Genomic DNA, 14388 nt, shown 5'->3' with positions numbered 1-14388 from the left:
TGTATATATATATATATATATATAATCTCTTAATATTAGAAAATTTAAAGTACATATATTTGGTTTATGGTATAGTGCACTAAGTTCCACTGCCAAATATAGAGTATAAGAGAGTCTGTATCCATCTCTAAACCAATAATAACCAAAGAATCTATAGTTCTATGAAAATAGAGAGTTTGCTGAAAAATGATTGGATCTTAGTCTATACTGACCAAACTGCAGTCTAAGAGATGTACATTAGTTAGGACAATGTGTTATGCTTTCATGTTAACCTCCTCACCTTTTATTTTTCATACATTTGCTTTACCCAAACGGGTTTTATTTAGACCTTTCCCATAAGTTGCAACAACTCTAAAGACTGTTTTTAATGACATATGACCAAGAGCACATGGTGCTACCATGTGAAGGTGACCTCACGTGAAAGTAACTAAATGCTGAATGCTAGCATCTGGGAGGCAATGTTCAGAATTATCCATTCATCTACACATTCTATACCAGATGATGTCCCAGGCCTTAGATACTTATTAGTGAACCAAAGTGAAAAAATAGATAAAGCTGTAGCTCTCCGAGATTTTTGACGAGGTGTGGTGGCAAGAGAAGGAAACAAGCAAGCATATATGTATAGTAATAAGTACTAGGAAGGAAAATACAGGATTATTTAAAAGAAAACAAATCACCCTACTTAACATCAGTGAGCCAGAAAAGTAATTCCTAAGTCAAAATGATAAATTTTACTTCTGAGGCTAGGTAGATTGTTTTAAATCATGATAAATATCCCCATCTACCCTATTCTATTATTGAACAGGAACTAAAAGGATTAGATCTTTCGGTGGCTTCTCATGGTTCCCATACCTGCCTCCAGCTTTAACACCCTGCATGCTTCTCTATGCCCACGCTATTACAACCACATTGACCTCTTTCTGTTCTCAAACATGAGAAGTTCCTTTCTGCCTCAGGACTTAACACACATATTGTTCCACCTTGAGTCTACCCCTTTACCCCACTCCACCTCCAAATCCAGCTAATCCTTAAATGTGATTTCTGCATGGAAGCCAATTCTGGATGAGACTCCCGGCTGTCACTTGCCTAGCAACTTTACCTGTCCTTTTAGGAACTTACTACAATTCCAATTATGCAATGACATAGGCACTTGTGTATTTATCATCTGTCTCCTTGATTAGCCTATGGGCTCCACGGGTGAGGGGGGGGCCCTAGGCACAGCTGCTTCTCTCCTTTGCCAACTTACTTTCGGTGTCTTTGCACCCTGCTTGCCACAAAATGAGCACTTAGAAAAGTGTGAGAGGAAGAATGAATTGCCGTAAGAAATAGCTCTGGTTTACCACACATGGCAGAGTGGGCTCTGGTGAGGGTTGGTAATACCTTTGAAACCCTGTGACTGAAAAAATGGTTCTGGTCAAATCTTGTGTTTTTAAATCTGTGTCACACACTGTTCTGGCCCCCGACTCTGCTGGAAGTCTACTGCTTGCTTGCTTGCAGGCTCAGAGTCTCAATGACAGATGGTTTTTAATCTTTGCTATTTGGCTTCCAGAGTGGGTGTATATTGCTAACTCATGTGTGCTCTCCAACATGTAGCAAATGACTCTGGTGGCCATGTTCTCTAAGGAATCAGATACTTTCTGGGATCTGTAGCTATGGGAGAAAGGTTTTCAATGCTTTCTAGTGGGCAAATTTTTTTTTCTTGGAATCATTGTTGAAAAAAGATCCAGTTATGAAAAGCCACAGTTGTGTAAATCATTAAACAATTCCAGGACTTGACTGTTTGATCACCTCATGCCTAGCACTCTAAAGGGCACACACACATATTAGCATAAACACACAGTGTTAGGAATATTTCCTACGTGAAAAATTAGAATTCTCCTTGAGAATGGAAAGAATCCTTCTTTAGCACCTAGCATATTCTAAATCTCCATTGTGGCTCTTATCAATTTAGATAATGATAAATTGTTTTATTTCTGAATTTGTCTCACTCTTTCAAAGGCAAGAAACTATCTTTTTTTTTTATCCTAAGATCTGACCAAAAAATAAGGTTCATATTAAATGCTCAATTAATATTTATTAAGTAAATCACAGATAATAAATAAGTACTTATATTGGAGACCTCCTGAGCTGGAATACACACTCTGTTGTCTATCCTGGCCAGGCAAAATGGAGCTCAGAAGCCACTCAGGAAATAATGCTCTCTGATGCAGCATCTATTCCTTCAAACCAAGGACTAAAGGTTTTCCCAAGCCCAATAAACCTTCAGAAGATTTTCTTGCGTGGATTTATGCGAGAACCATTCAGGTCCATTAGTTGGCAAATAGGACTCCTTAATAACTGCTGAGGAACTATAAAATTCTATTCAGAATATAATGAAAGCTGCAGGGGATTGTGTATTCATTTCTCTTGTAGTAGGAAAACTTGAATCCTCAAATAACAGGGTGTTGCCATGTTAGCTTCCTCTGGAGAATTAAAACCCAAACTGTAAAGGGAGCAGAATGGTCTGACTGGTTATCACAGCCACTGGAATCTGCAAAGGCTCCCTTCTTAATTGGTACCAGAAGATCCAGCTGATAACAAAGTCTCCCTACTTGTGTCTCTATGGATGTGAAAGGATTAGGCTCCTTCGCTAAGTATTTTGAGATCTCATATTCTAAAGTCATTATTTAATGACCTGAAATATAATAGGTTGCTCTATGTCAAAGAATAGACAAATGCATTAGAAGAGTATGAAAGAGAACAGGAAAAGGAAGAAAAGAATGGAGGGAAAGAGGGTTGAAAGGGAGGGAGGAAAGAACAAAGCAAGGAAGGAAGGGAACTATTAAAATATCGCATAGAGCTCTGCCACATCCCGGTTGCTTTTGTATGTGCAGTATTTCAGTGTCCTTCCTAGGTAAATAGCAATGCTTTCCCTTTTTATTAGCACTGCTGCAGCTGCTGGTGCTTACAAAGAGATTCACAAATCAAAATAGATTCAGTTAGCTTTTCAATAATTCTGAAAGGTGGGGGAACATTGCCAGAGAAGGATAGCACTCCAGTATCCTAACAAGGCGTCTTGTTAGCAAAACAAAGTGTGAATTGCTTAGAGATAATTCCCTGCGGTTGGTAATTCCACTGGGCTCCTCAGTGGCTGCCCAAGCTATTTCTCCTCAATAGACCAATGCCACTGAAGAGAATGTGTCAGAAGAAATGCAAAAGAAAAAACAACAACAACAACAACAAAAAAAACCCAAAAAACCTTGCTTTCTTGAAACATTTATTCTTCTAGATTTTTCTTTATGTCAGCATGATTCATACTTATTGGTTCTTAGCCTGGAGCACCTAGCACAAGCAGGAACTGAGGAAGCCAGAGCAGAGCGTGAATAATGAATGAGCTACATAAGCACAAGTCAACGTCCCCGGTCAGGAGTAAAGGCAAGTGCAGAGTTGCAGGCCAGCATTTTCATGGATTATTTCTATTATTTTCTCTCTCAAAGGAAAACAGAAAAACGAGACCCAGCAAGAGCTGGAGTGACAAACGCCGGGATTGAGATTGGAAGGCTGTCCATTTACCTCTTGCTTCACTCCTCGACATTGTGTTACAACTGCCTGATTAAGGTATATGGAAAAAACAGAAACTTTGATAGGTTTTGTTGATGTATCCCTCTATCCCTGTGCATATCTCGTGAAAGGTGAGGGGGGAAAACACATTTGTGTAGGGGATTGAGGGGTTTTTCCCTTAAAAAGTGTCCCAGGATATTAAAGGAAATATTAGTGTTTTTCACATCTGTGGGAATTATTACTAGTACTCATGCCCTTCAAGTGCTAGTTTACTTGAGGGGGCACTGGCCCCTTATATAACATGTGTGCTTTCTCTCCCTTTCATTTTGTACCTCATCCAATCTGCAGTTGTCATGGTTCATTATCTGTAGATGATCTTGAGCAGCCTTGCATTCTGAAAGAATATGCCGTGGCATCTGCCTCTGTGCTTTTGTGCCTTGCTGTACAGATGATATTTCAGCAAGAGTATTGGGGAAGGGGATGAGAGTGGAGGCAAGATTTGTGTCAGGCTGACATTTCTTTGTGCCATATTATGTCTTCCTCTTTCATATGTGCCTAGTTCAACAACGAAGTACATGTATCACATTGTGACTATTACATATGTTAGAGTACATAATCGGGGTTGTAAAATATATGCTTGAATGTCTTAACTAATGAATTCCATCAAATTCAATTATAATGCTTAGACTCTTCATTAACCAATCACATTGCTTCTTTGGTCTAAGTCATTTCTAACACACTGTCACTAGGCATAAACACAAATCTGTGAAGTAAATTGGAGTGATTAAATTATCTCACTAGTCATTGTTTGGAGGCCCGTGTTACTGAAGTTCTGGATTCCTCAAGAATTGCCTTTCCTATTATTATCATCAAATACAAGAGAACGGATGTCAGAGTAGGAGACTGTGTCTTCAGGACTTTATTTCACTCAAGATATTGCCTCTCTACTCATTTTTCCTCAGGAAGTTGGTTACAATAGGTCACCAATACTAAAATTACATAGGAGCAAACCACCCCTTATAAACTCATGGACTTATTAAATAAATCATAAGACCTTCACCTTTTCAGAATGAACTGAGTCAATACTAAAAGTTTGTCCTGTCTCTCATACAGTATGAAACTTCAGGGTAGGATTACAGCTGTTACTGTTCAAACATACTTTTTTTCTAATTCTCATAATTTCTTTACATGGACTCTTAAAGTGGCTCTGAAAAGGTATATATCCAAAATCACAAGTACTTCAGTTTCCTGGGAAATAATTGTCACAGTGCGAACGTATAATGGCTATTTCAATAACTTTATAATGAAGGACATTTGCTGATTTTCTGGCAGCATGATTCTCACCATACAGTTCATAAAACAGTTGTTTTATTTTCCTTAATGCCTTCTATGAACAATTAGTTTGAGAAACATCTCAAAATATAACCTGAAGCCAACCTACAGAAACATTTATTTCTGGGTTCCACGGAAGACTTAAGTAAAAATCTTTGGGAGCAGGCTCTAGAACCAGCATTTTAATTTTTTTTTTTCAACGTTTATTTATTTTTGGGACAGAGAGAGACAGAGCATGAACGGGGAAGGGGCAGAGAGAGAGGGAGACACAGAATCGGAAACAGGCTCCAGGCTCTGAGCCATCAGCCCAGAGCCTGACACGGGGCTCGAACTCACGGACCGCGAGATCGTGACCTGGCTGAAGTCGGACGTTTAACCGACTGCGCCACCCAGGCGCCCCAAGAACCAGCATTTTAAATATATATATCAGATGATTCCAATCAACTACAAAGTTTAAGAGCCTCTACTCTACAATTTGAAAGCAAGGAAACAGCTAAAAGGAAACCATTATAAAATTGATGTCAAAAATAGAATTGATATCAAAAATAAAACATTGAAATTGTTTCCTACATATTTATATTTACTGAGACTGTACAAGGAATTTTAGACTGTTTATTTCCTCTTTCATATGTATATTAAATATATTGAAATTTAAAAATCAGTGTTAGGGATGTCAAGGATATGAATTTCTATTAATTTAAAAGCTTTCCAAAGTTGCTAATAAGTGTATAATAGTAAAAAGTATTAAATTCATAATTTGTACAATCATTTTCTCATTTGAATCTTCAGTCTCACAAAGCTTGCTGAGTAGCAAGTTATTCTTTCACCATTGGATATGTTTAATAAGCACCACTTTGTTAAGAATTCCAACATGTACTTTTGTTATGGTTTCCATTGAGCCAACTCCTATGGGTGTTGAAGTTTGAAAATACAATTTATTGATGCAAATAAGTTAAACCTTTTGGGTTGAGGGTTCCCATTTATTCATAAGTGAACATTTCTATGATGTCTCATTTTAGTAAGAGAATTTTCTCATACTTTTTTTTTTAGTGGAAACAAAGCATACCTTGTTTGCCAACTTTATACACTTAAGTGGGAGTTGAGGACAAAGAATTGTCTTCTGAGCCATGAAAAGAGAGAGCTTAAGGTTACGTCTGCCATTGGATGAGAGCAGAAAGCAACAGGAGGACAGAGAGTGTTTGAGCAATGAAATTAATTCTTTGTTCCTACATGATAGATTCCACTGAGACAAGGGTCTAAAAGAAAAAAAAAAAAGTCATAAACATTAGGTGAGCTTTCAGTTCTCTCAAAATCTTTCAGGTATACTTAGTTTACAAATATGTCCAAAATGATTGGATAATTTGTTTCCCAAATTCATAAGAATCCTTTTATAAATAAAATAATTCTTGGTTTTCAGCTAGATTTTAAGTTTATTTATTTATTTATTTTGAGAGAGAGCTGGGAGAGAATCCCAGGCAGGTGCCACACTATCTGTGCCAAGCCCAATGCAAAACCCAATGCAGAGCCCGATGCAGGGCTCAAACCCACCAACCATGAGATCATGACCTGAGCTGAAGTCAAGAGTTGGATGCTTAACCCATTGAGCCACCTAGCACGCTGGTTTTCAGGTAGTTTTAAAGATCACATTTACAACTTAAGCAGACACTAACATCAATAAGATTGTGCTTCAAAACCTTAATTTGTGAGTTAAATATTTGGGACTCTAACAGCATTTTCACACAAAAACAATGCAATAAATGTTGTTAGATGTTCAGATTTAATTTTTTTTGAACACCACAAAATTATAGTCAAATCATGATTTGTAAAAATAGAGCTTTGAAGTGAAAAATAGTAGGAAACAAAACAATACGCTATGATTCCAAAACATTAAACCAATTCAATAACATAGTTTTGAAAATCTTGTTTACTTTGAGTAACAGCTCCAAAGGAAAGCAAATTTGACTGTTGAAAGAGAAGGTAGGGTTTTTTCTAAAACAGAAAAAATGGTGACGACATGAGCCTCATTCTCCTGAAACAGGGAAAAAGGTGATGGAGGGAAGAAATGCTGGGTAGAGCTATAGCATGAGAGGCAAAATGGTCTCAAGTATGGGTCCCTAAGCAGCTATTGAATAGAAAGGATAGTCATTCGTGGTTACGTTTGTAACTCAGGGGAACAGGTGTATTCAATTATTTTAAATGAATACAGACATATACATTCATTTAGAAAGCAGATGAACAGAGGCAGTGTTTAAGCAAAGACAAAGAGCATGAATCCTCAATTCAGAGGGCTGGAAGAAATGGTGGGAAGAGAGAACTGGTGAGGCTCACAGCCTTCTACCAATGACTTTTCCTCTGAATTACTCAATCTACTACTCAAGGCTTTACTGAACTCTGCTTTCTAAAGAGCTCTACCCTCTGTGTCTTTCAAAAAGGTCAGCACCAAGTGGACCCAATTTATTGTTGTGCTGCATTTATTTCTTTAATTCACCAAATATTTATTGTTTGCTCACTGTGTATTAGCTACCTTTAGCCTAGATATTAGACTATAAAGAATATTTTGTTCTAGTTGAATTTTAGTACTTTATATTTTACTATTTGTCTTTATTTTTTTATTCATTAAATTTGAATGGTTTGAGAGAATAGGAAGCTACTGTACCTGGGGATGGAGGACCAGGAGTATGAATAATCCAGGGAATAAGGCCCAAATGAGGGTGTATTTGTCTGTATTCCTTGTATGTCAAGGAGGTCTCAGAGGCCCCCAATGTAGAATCCCCTTTACTTCTATTTAACCAAAAGAACAACTGTTGGAGGTGGAAAGCAGAATATTTTCTCATGGCTAAAATTCTCCATTTAAAGAAAATATAATAATTTCGAAATTATTTGATCCAAACCTCACTACTAGGCTAATTTGTGGTATAAGAAGAAAAAAATTAGAAAGCCATCCTGAAAAAAAGGCCTATAATTCATCCATTCAAATTTTCAGAAACTGTCTAAAAGAAAAGTTTCCCGAATCTCTACTATTATTTCTATTTACATTGAAGCATAAGAGAATTCATCATGTAGGTTCCTCAAATCTCTCTTCACTCTGAATATCCCACTGGGGGAGGTGGGACGGAGGGAGGAAATAGTTTCTTTTCCGTTGAAGAAAGCTAATTAAAGCGGTTTTTAAATGTAAAGTAACCTCCCCTTTCCATTCCATTCTCAAGAAACAAGAACAAGGGATAAGAGGGAGCATTGACAACATTCAAAAGCCAGTTTTAGGACTGCCTATGCCTGTGTTGAGTTATCTCAATCTCTATTTTACATCTTTCAAAAACTGTTATGAAAACCTGAGCTGAATAAGATGCCAATGATATCACTACCCAACCTTGTGTGTATTTCCCAAGTGCTTTTCTCCCCCTTTCCCTCTTGAAGTGATACGTCAAAACTGCCTGACCAGTGCTATAACATAATCTATTATCTTCATGTATAAACTTGTTTGATGGTCTCTACACTTTTCAATTAATATGTCTTTGTCTTTTACTCTCCCATGGCCCAAAAAACGTTGTCTACCGTGGAGCCCGAGTTCATCCACTTATTTATCCAACAGTGATTTTTTTTTTAAGCATTTCTTATGCCAGTCACTTTTCTAAGCCCTAGGTCCAGGTTTCTGTTCTCATGGTGATTCCACGTTAGTGAAGAGGCAGACCCTTATCAAAGAATAAATACACAAATATTCAGACCCACTAAAATATTAGTTATCCTGTAACTCAGATAATATTTTTCTGTACGTTTTTTTCCAATGATCCTACTCTTTATTTTAATCTTACTGATTCTTACTGTTTTCAACTGTGCACTAAAAAAAAAAAATCTGATCCATTTATTTTAACTGTTTTAAGGCTTTACATTTCCTTAAATGGAAAGGACAAGGGAATGCCTAAATTTACATATTAGATCAAGCTGTATTGCCTGAGAAATCTAATCCAGATAGCTGGGCCCAAATAGTGACAGGATGGCTACAGTGTGGCCACTATGGAATCAAATACCCTACAACTCAATTCACAAAAAAACATCTTTTCTGATTCTGAGATTTTTCTTAATTATATTTTCTAGTGACTGAGTGTCCTATTCTGGGACACATCAGAATGAATCTTTTTGCTCCATTGTTCTTCCTGGCAAAGTGACTTTGGTATGGATTAAGTTAGACTAGCCACTTTTGAATTCAATAAGGATTATATGCATATAAAAACAACAATAGACTCCAGAGAATTCACTGTGGTAATAGAAAAGAATGATTTAATCAAAGATACTGGATCTAAAGCAGAAAATAGATAAGAAAATACATGGTAACTTTAAGAATGTATATATTTTTAATATAAGAAATTAAACCAATATCCGGAAAACATTTTAGAAATTGGATATTAGTTAATAATTTCCCTTAATTATCACTTAAAAATAAACTAATAACATTGGGGCACCTGGGTGGCACAGTTGGTTCAGTGTCTGTCTGACTCTTGATTTCTGATCAGGTCATGATCTGTGATCCATGGGATCAATCCCCATGTGGGGCTCTGCACTGACAGTGTGGAGCCTGCTTGGGATTTTCTCTCTGTCCCTCCTCCATTTGTACACACACCCTGTCTCTCAAAAAAAATTAACATTAAAAAAATAAGTAACATTTGTTTTTAAATGTTAGAGATATTAGATAGAATTATAAGTTTATAATTATAAGAATTATAAGAATTATTAATTATTAATTAAATATTAAATATTGATTATTATAAGAATTACTAACATAATTCTTATAATTATAAGAATTATAAATGTTAGAGATGTTAGATAGAATTAGAGAGCCACTTTAATAATACAAATTATTTTTACATTTGCTTATGGTGATACTTATTTCCACCTAATAAAATATTTCATGGAGAAGTTAAATACTTTGTATTGTAATTTAATAAAAGTAAAATTTTTGTGGCATTCATTGCTTTATTTAGTGTTGATTCATTTTTATTTGAATATATTTTTCCCAATTGTTAGGCATTTAAAGAATCATTTTGCCCTACATTTAACCACTTATGTGCAGCTAAGCATATTTTGAACATATACCCAGAAGAATACTATCTAGTTCACATGAACATGGGACAGAACTTGATATAATCCTATAGAGAAACAGAACCAAAGTAAGAAATGTCTAAAATAGATGGAAGAATATTTTCAAAAACTCAGTAAGAATGTGAAACAACACAGGGATATGTTGAGGGCTAGAAAATTATTTCGGATGCTATAGTAATGAACTCTGGAAAGCTGTCCTTTTCCCAACACTGTAAAATTCACACATAACTACCTGAAGCATTGTCTAATTTTACTACATGCATCTAGATTAATCACTGATCACAATTTGTATCAACAATTCTGGTGAACTGAGATGAAACACTTACCACTTCTATTCATATATACATAACTTACTGTAAATATTTCTAAACATATAGATCAGCACAAATAAAAATTTAAAAATCCTCAAGGGTCAAAAAAGGGAAACTCAAAAGCAGAATACAAAGCAGAAATACTAAGAGCCGATGTCATGACGGAACAGGGAGAGGTGGGTGCCTTATCAAGACTCTAATGATTGATTAAAGATCTGGAACTGAAAATCTCACATACATTCAAGACGCAAGAAGAGCTTCCTACTCTTTGATGAAGCAGCAATAAAACTGCACCCACTGATCCAGGGAAGTGAGTAGAGTTTGTCTGCCTAGGAATCTAGATGACAGGGGGGGAAAAAGTAGCTCAGCTGTGACAAATCAAAACACCCGGCTGTGGCATATACCAGTATGGGATTTAAATTTATATTATTCACAGTGCAGGAGTCCCTCAAAATTGTACATAAACTAATGGAAACCAACAATTTTGTATAGAAACATATCTGAGCCAGAGCACACAGGACCCCTTAATTAAAAAAAACAAAAACAAAAAACAAAACCCTAGGGCACCTCGGTGGCTCAGTCAGTTAAGCGGTCAACTTTGGCTCAGGTCTCGGTCTCACAGTTCATAAGTTCGAGCCCCGCATCCAGCTCTGTGATGACAGCTCGGAGCCTGCAGCCTGCTTTGGATTCTGTGTCTCCCTCTCTCTCTGCCCCTCCCCCTTTCACACTCTGTGTCTCCCTCTTTCTCTCTCAAAAATAAACAGACATTAAAAACAAATTTAAAAAAAACTCTGAAAATGATTTACAATTAAATAATGATAAGCCCCCCTCCCCACCATGAGAACTGTTCAACCTAACAAAGAATAAGCAGGCACCACAAGCTAGAATCCTAAAATTTTGGAAAATAATTGTGAAGAAAAAAAGGAAGAAATAGAAACCAACAGGAGGACTTTATAAAAATAAATTAGCAAATTTGAAAAAGAACTAAAAAAGAAAAATATGGCTTTCAAATTTAAAAACTTAACAAAAACTTTTAGGAAGAAAAGAGAAATGGCCTTAGAGAATATTAATGGCTATAAATTATATGTGAAGAAATTTTCATGAATGAGCACAGAGTGTTAAGGTATGGAAAGGTTAAGAGACATGAAGGAATAAAATGAAGAAGTACACCACTGTTCTACTAGGAATTATAGATGGTTAACTGTAAGATAATACCCAAGAATTTTCTGTATTTGAGGAAAGATATGAATACCGTATAAAGAATCATCCCCAGCCACAAACCAGATAAATTCATACACAGATATTGTAACAAAGCTACAGAATACCAAAAGTAATGCAAAACCTTAAAAATCAATAAGAACAGACAGCATATAAAAAAGCAATGAAAATCAAAAACAATGAAAAAATAATTTCAAGTGTTGAAGGAAAATAACTAGCAAACTCAAATTCCACACTTACATAAACTATTATTTCAAGAGTAAAATAAATGCATTCCCAGGAAATGGCTAAAGGTCAGCACTCATAAAATATTTTGAGTAACAAAGTACATATTCCCTGCATTTTGGTGAAACCCTGGCTGTACATGTTTTAGCTATGAAAACTCGTTTATTCTAGAAGTCACTAAACCAGAAGACATCATCAATGGAATATTGTTAAAGACCAAATTCATTGCTAGCATATCCTTATATATCAAAGGCTTGAAAATGTAATGGCACCAGAAAGGTGCCCTTTGGACAGCGAGTTAAATGGCCTGAAATGTAGAAACTGGGCACCGTCCTGATCATTTATCCTTTTTTGTTTTGTGAGCAACAGCATTGCCATTTCTCTTAACACCAACTTCACATGTGAAATCTGAATGTTCTCCTAGGTTTACCCTTCTAGTTCTTGAACTGTCATTAGATGCAGCCCGGTACATTCCAAAATATACATCCAGGGGCACCTGGGTGGCTCAGTCGGTTGGGACTCCGACTCTTGTCATAATCTCACGGTTCATGAGATCGAGACGCGCCTCGGGCTCTGTGCTGACAGCAAGGAGACTGCTTGGGATTCTCTCTTTCCCTCACTCTCTGCCCCTCCCCCACTCACACTCTCAAAATAAATAAACATTTTTTTAAATGCACAGCCATTTATTTATATACATATGTAAATGCTAAATTTGTTCAAATATTCCAGAATAATGTGAAAATTTTATAAATTAGTGGCTAGACTTTATGCCATCTCTGTGCCCAGCACACTTAATAAATACAGGAAACCTGAGATAGAAGTAGTAGAAAAGATTGTTGGGATAATTGAAGTAAGTTCTTACCAAACTACTTATGATCATTTACAACATCTCCATATTGAAACAAGTGATTCCATGAAGAAGACAGAAGGACATGGAATAATAAGTAGTTTAGCAAGACTGTGCCTTTACCCAGCACAAAAACTTACGAGCTCCTAGAAAAAGAGCAACTATCAAGACAAATGTGCATAAATAATTTTTCTACCTCTTAAATTGGATAGAAATTTACAAATCAATTGTAGTCCTTTATATACCTGTGATGTTTTCTTATGTCCTGGACAGATGTGTCAAGATAATTACAAATTCAGAGCTTCCGAGCAAGACAGTGATATATGACTATTATATTATTTCTGTTCTATTTAATTCTTGAAGCTAATATTAAGATGAGCATAAATTAGGAAACAATAAAGGAATGAAATTAGTAGGAAAAAAAACCACTAAACATTCATGAAAGAAAGACACTGTATAATAGTGAATTAAAATTCTTTATCAAATATGTAGAAAATTAGATGAAGTTTTTAGTTCACAATACCTTATTGGTAGGCAATAATGAAATGCTGTTAAAAATGAGCATTATTCTAAGATATCCAAGTGGAAACATAACAAGAATAATCCTGGGCATGATCACTGTATTGGAGACCTGTGTTCAAATTTAGGTCCATAATTGAAGAAGAATATCAAAAGTAAAAATATAGAAGGAGCAACAAAATTAGTCATTTAAAGTTTGTGAAATAACCTTGTAAATAAAGAATAAACAAATTTCAAGATGTTAAAATAAGAAAAAAAAAGCATCGATTAAGAATTTAAAGTAAATATATGCCATTCCAAGAAACATTGTACACTGAGGTCCAAAAGAAGAGAAACATGTTTAAATTATAGAAAAGAGTAGTGGATGAGATGATGTAATGTTCTGTGGAAGAGAATGTTAAAATCTGCTCTTGAATTTTTTTTAAAAAGACAGACATTTATCTTTTATGAAACTTTTAATACAATTCTGGCCGACAATGGAAAGACGCATTTTTTAGTATTTCCCTAACTCTCACATATTTACAGATAAATATTGAAGCTGCACTTGGAAAGCTTATTGTAATAAATCTGAAGGTTTTCTGAAATAGGGGCACAACATGACACTTTTTGCAGTGATAAGTTATTTTATGATTTTGTTATTATGCTCCAAATGGGCAATGGAAAACATGAAAAAAAATTCTTTAGGAAAATAATGTCTTCCCCAAATGGCTCCCTGTCAAAGTGGTGGCTGAGTATAGAGACTGACTAGATTAATCCTTCTGGTTTACTAGTTGTTTTGATGTTACATAGAAGGAGAAATGATGACTCTATCTTGGTATCCAAGAAAGCACTCATCCAGGGATGGAGTGATCTGTTCACATTCCTCACATCTCCTTCATATTAATAGGCACATTCTAGGTAGAGGACTTGATAATGTATTCTTTATATTGCTTTAGAACTTTTAATTCTAAATATATTGGAGATTTTTAATCTACTGCTATTTAACTTTTGAGTATAAATGTAAGGATACTTGGTTTTATAGGTTAGTTTTATAATTTGGTTGCTTGAATACTTTTTTAAACTGATTTATGGTCAGCACGCTTCAAGTTTATTTGGATGCCAAATTTCTCCTTACAGATTCTATCAAAATCAACAAAGGAAAGCATTTCAAAAAGTATTCATCCAAAAACAATTGTATGTAGTCAGGAAATTTTACACTAATCTAGTTTTCTTTCCCAAAATCCTTGTGTTTTTCTTTACAAAAGCACTTTGGAGAGTAAGAGAAATTAAAAGAAAACAAAAAGGAGGGATATTTCTATATAC

General features: G+C 35.5%; 1 protein-coding gene across 4 annotated transcripts in view; it reads left to right on the top strand.

Annotated features, from left to right (window-relative positions):
• The window catches only part of SYT1 (synaptotagmin 1), a 554276-nt gene that overhangs the window by 124543 nt on the left and 415345 nt on the right, over positions 1 to 14388 (top strand). For all 4 annotated transcript variants that reach the window (XM_040491356.1, XM_040491354.1, XM_040491352.1 and 1 more), the window contains one exon: positions 3477 to 3597. The gene's annotated coding sequence lies outside the window, so the exon portion shown is untranslated. The remainder of the gene's footprint in view (positions 1 to 3476; positions 3598 to 14388) is intronic.

The sequence above is a fragment of the Herpailurus yagouaroundi genome, unplaced genomic scaffold, assembly GCF_014898765.1.
Source record: "Herpailurus yagouaroundi ecotype Mexico unplaced genomic scaffold, PumYag 182, whole genome shotgun sequence".
NCBI classification, from domain to species: domain Eukaryota; kingdom Metazoa; phylum Chordata; class Mammalia; order Carnivora; family Felidae; genus Herpailurus; species Herpailurus yagouaroundi.
Note: the sequence above shows the minus strand (reverse complement) of the source record. Positions and strands in the feature narration are given on the sequence as shown.